This window comes from Pelecanus crispus, chromosome 6 (assembly GCF_030463565.1).
Source record: "Pelecanus crispus isolate bPelCri1 chromosome 6, bPelCri1.pri, whole genome shotgun sequence".
NCBI classification, from domain to species: domain Eukaryota; kingdom Metazoa; phylum Chordata; class Aves; order Pelecaniformes; family Pelecanidae; genus Pelecanus; species Pelecanus crispus.
This window is the reverse complement of record NC_134648.1, coordinates 28,324,638-28,329,568: the sequence shown is the minus strand read 5'-3', so window position 1 is coordinate 28,329,568 and position 4,931 is coordinate 28,324,638.

The following is a 4,931-nucleotide window of genomic DNA, read 5'->3' as shown; positions in this document are numbered from 1 at the left end:
GTTCTGAAAAAGAACGAAGGAAGGGAGGAGAAAAATGAGCAGCCAGGAAATCACAACCTTCCTCCCCCAGGCCAGAATACAGCCAGGAGAGCACGCTCCCTCCCAGCACCAAGAGCTGCCATCACGTGCAGGGGCACCTACACGCGCACATCAGTGGAAACCCCTTCCCACACCAGGGAGGAAAAAGCAGTTCAGTCGCAGGTCAGATGAAGAGCATAAGACACCACAGAGCAACCTGACGCACGGGGAATCTGAAGTATGCTCCACAGCGCCCATTAAAATTGTTGCATGTGGAATTTAAGACTGATGGGTGGGATGTGTTATGGAAACACGGAGCACCACTACCTCAGAGCAGGTCTTTGGGGACAGAAAGACAAGAAAGAGGAATGCAGGTCATGGCATGAACTAGGATCCGTCTACAAATATAACATATGCGAGTCTCCGTCTGGGAACAGAGCACAGCATACTACACCCTTGCAGATGGAGTTTTCTGTGTGCTCCGGACACCTCTGACAAACAGGTAAGTGCCTACCGCGCCCTGCATGACTCCACCAAAATTGCACAAGTCATGCTCTCGATCTTCCTGTTGCTTGTGATGACCAGAGCTGAGCTACCACCATGCTTCTGGCATGCAAGCCACTGTAATGAAAACTCTTCTCCCTCAGCTCAGCGCAAGAGCCAGGAACCACTTAATGATGTCAAAGGAGAGCAAGCTCCAAAATGGTAACACTTCCTTCCTCCCCCCCATCATGGGACGGTGCTGAAGAGAAAATATTGATAAGGTGAGTGATGATAATTCGGAACTGGTTTCATTAATATTAAGATTTTTGGAAGGGCCACTAAGCTCCAGAGCATCCCAGCTTGAGAAAGAAGAAAGCAGAGCACTTCCTCCAAGGCACACAAACTGGCTGCTCTCAGGTACCATACCAGATCAGACAGACTTCACAGCTGCTCCCCTCGAAGTCCCCTGTGATCCCACTTTCCATGTCTGCTGCCCAGTGGCACACTCCATTACGCTGCATACTCGCAGCACCTGACGGAGGGGCCTCAGCAGCTGAGCAGACCCCTTCTGTCAGGGGAGCTGGTGGAAGAGCCTGTCCCCATTGTGACTTGGCTCTGGGCATCCCGAAATTCATGTTCTGAGGCCACAAACCCCTGAAGACAGGAATTTTCTTATTCCACACGTGCTTGTATGGGACTGAGCACCATAAAAGTCTGATCTGCATTTGTGCCCTGTTTACAGCACGAAGGAATGCTATTTCCAGCCTCTGTGGCTCCTCTTTGTGCCAGGGGACAAATGATTAATTTTTCCAGCCCAGCTTCTCATGTGAGAATGTGCCAATGTGCAGCCTGAAAGACCTTTATCGAGCCTGTATCAAGGAAGCACTAGTTAATATTCATATAGTGCTCTGAAAGCAAAGCCTCAGTGTAGGTACAACTAGATACATAAACACATGCACTTTTAAGCCTTTACAAGATGCCCAAAACAAGACACATTTTCTTTCAGAATTACCACAGCCAGCCAGAAGGAAAGTGATATTAAAGGCAAGGAGGGGTTCATTATTTTGGCAGACTGAGCCCCTGGTCTGCGCTCTCTGGAGCAAGAGGGAAGCTCTCCAGTCCTGTCCCCATGCACCAACCAGTGCTGCAGGCAGGGGCTACTTGCCCTTCCCAGAGGAGAAGGAAAGGTCTCCAGCAGCAGCTGGGGGACGGGGAAAAAGCTAAAAACCAAGAAGAGACGGGTGCTGCCCCAGAGCTGGTTAGCTGTGGGGCCTGCGCTGGCACAGGAGAGGTGGATGCTGGCTGCAGGGCAGATGCTCTTGGTCAGAAAACCCACCCGTTTGGGAAGCCTAGCGTACAAGGCACCTGGAGTTTAAACACCCACAACCCCAAGGCTTCAGTAGGAAGAGACGCAGACATCTGTCTCTGAAGAGACAATGGCTTTTCCTTTCCCACTCTTCCCTTGTGGAGACTCCTCTGTTACAGACCGAGAGAGACCCTGTGACAGCACCGTCACCTCCTGCACAAGGCAGGCCACCGCGCTTCCTTCAGTGAACTCCTTGTTAAACTACAGTGTACCTCCAACAAGGGGAAAAAAAAAAAAAATAGTCGTCCAGTGTTTATTTTACACATGGAGCTCCTCATTTTACTGTATGGCACATTTTGCAACCCTCCCCTCTCATGGTCCTCCCTGAACTCCCTCCAACTTATCAGCAACATTCCTGCGCAGCACCGGCTGCAGTACTCCTGTGCTGACGGGAGCAGCACCTTGCACCGAGATAACAGCCTCCCTGCTCCTGCTCAGGATTTCCATGTTTGCGTCCAAGTACGGCATTTACTTTCTGGCCACCGCACCCAGCTGGGGTTTTGTGTTCAGTGAACCGCCGTGCTGCTGCAAGAGCCCTAGCTCCTGCAACAGCTCCCAGGCCACCACGCAGTCCCGGCCAGCCCTCCTACCTGCTCTGCGACTAGGTGCCCGCTTTTAAGATATTCACACAAATCCTTGTTGTCTCACCCACCATACGTGTGTCACAACTCCACCAGTAACTTGCCTCTTTTCATTACTTGTGATTTGCCCAGACTTTGTGTTGCCTGCAAACATAATCCAAATTAACTTTGTGTTTTCTTCCAGGACACTGACAAACTTAGAATCACAGAATCATTCAGGTTGGAAAAGACCTTTAAGATCATCAGGTCCAACTGTAAACCTAACAGTGCCAAGTCCACCACTAAATCATGTTCATAAGTGCCACATCTACAGGTACTTTAAATACTTCCAGGGATGGTGACTCAACCACTTCCCTGGGCAGCCCGTTCCAATGCTTGATAACCCTTTCAGTGAAGAAATTTTTCTTAACATCGAATCTGAACCTCCCCTGGCGCAACTTGACGCCATTTCCTCTCGTCCTATCATTTGTTACTTGGGAGAAGTGACCAACACCCATCCCTTGATCAGCATCAAGCCAAAAAACCCAATTCCCAGTTGACACTACTAGAAATACACTATCAGCAACGGCTCTCATTTTGTTGTCACACTGTGACCTTTCATTTAGCCAGGTTTTTGTTTATTCATAGAACCACAGAATAGTTTGGGTTGGAAGGGACCTTTAAAGGTCATCTAGTCCAAACATGCTGCAATGAGCAGGGACACCTTCAACCAGATCAGGTTGCTCAGAGCCCCACCCAACCTGGCCTTAAATGTCTCCAGGGACAGGGCATCTACCACCTCTCTGGGCAACCTGTTCTAGTATTTCACCACCCTCATTGTAAAAAGAAGTATTCCTTATATCTAGTCTGAATCGACCCTCTTTTAGTCTAAAACCACTACCCCTTGTCCTACCACAAAAAGCCCTACTAAAAAGTCTATCCCCATCTTTCCTACAAGCCCCCTTTAATTACTGAAAGGCTGCAATAAGGTCTGCCTGGAGCCTTCTCTTCTCCAGGTTGAACAACCCCAACTCTCTCAGCCTTTCCTCACAGGAGAGGTGCTCCAGCCCTCTGATTATTTTTGTGGCCCTCCTCTGGATCCACTCCAACAGTGTGTGACACATTGAATCATTCTAGCTGCTTATTCTAATGACCTGTGGCACAACTTCAGTGCATTAAACATGCAAGACATACCAACACTTTCACCTTTACCAAGCAAAATTATAGAAACATCAGAAAACCACACCATGTTAGAAAAGACCTATTTAAAAAAAAATCTGCACTGACTGATTATTACAATTATCACCCCCTTAAATCATGGCCAATGCAATACCTATCAGCTATTACATTATTTTACTGGAAGCCAACATCAGACTGCAGGTAGCCTAGTATTCTAGTTTGCCCAGATTAACTTGATATTAGCTTACTTGTTTATGACTAACACACATTTTTTTCAGTCTAACTCATTACGTATACTTTTTTTTTCCCCAAAAAAATTATCATTTATAGCCCAGAGCGCACTACTCGGCCAGCCCTTTTAAAATCCCTGGATGCAAGTTAGCCAGAACAGCAAACTTAAAAATGTACTGCTCTAGTAGCTGCTGTTTGGTAATTTCCCAAGCTACTGCTACAACAGAGGACTTTACACTGCTGTGCTGCTGCTGTAACTGGTACCATCACTGAGCTTTTCCACCAGCTACAGGAAAGAAACAGTCAGCATTTCTCCAGTTCCAGGCATCAGTAGATGACTGTGCTTTTAGGACTCTTTTAGCTTCTGATCTATTTAAAGCTGCTTTTAATTGTTCCTAGTTTCACTGCCCATTCGTTTCTCTTTCTTGCCCTTTCTCCTCCCCCTTTAGTTTACAAGAGCCTAGTCCACATTCTGCACTCTTCACTCCCTCCATTGCTTTGGGGTTTTTTTCTGGCAATTTTTATAGTTGTGTTTGCTCTTACACCTAAATATGAAGATCCTCTAAAGATTCCAGATGATGTGGAGAAGCATCATGTAAGCATAAGCAAAGCAGGCTCCTTGGTTACTGCGTGCGTGTCTGTGTGGCCATCAGGACAGACAGTCCTCCCAGTGTCAGTGCGCACACAACCTACTGCAAAGTCCTAGCAGCATGTGAGAGAGGGCAATCCCCAGGTGAGAGGGATGCTATGAAGATCCAGGTGCTGTTTGCACACAACATCAAGTCCTTTGTACAGCAAAGGGAGTCATGGTATGAGGCACAATGCCCCTTGGCAGGCCCAGGACACCAGCGTGACTGCTACAAATCCCAAGAGGCATCCTTGGGTTCACAGGCAGTGCCACATAACCTCTCCCGTTTTCTTTACGAAGTAGGCAAGGATGTGTCACGTTTCTGCATGACACGTTAAGATCTCCAGTGGCTTTACCATGTTGCTCACAATCAGGCAAGTAGAAAACACAAGAACGTCTGAGCTGTTAATCTCTAATGCAGGAAAAAACGTCCAAATGGGGTTAAGCATGAACGAACCTGTGAATT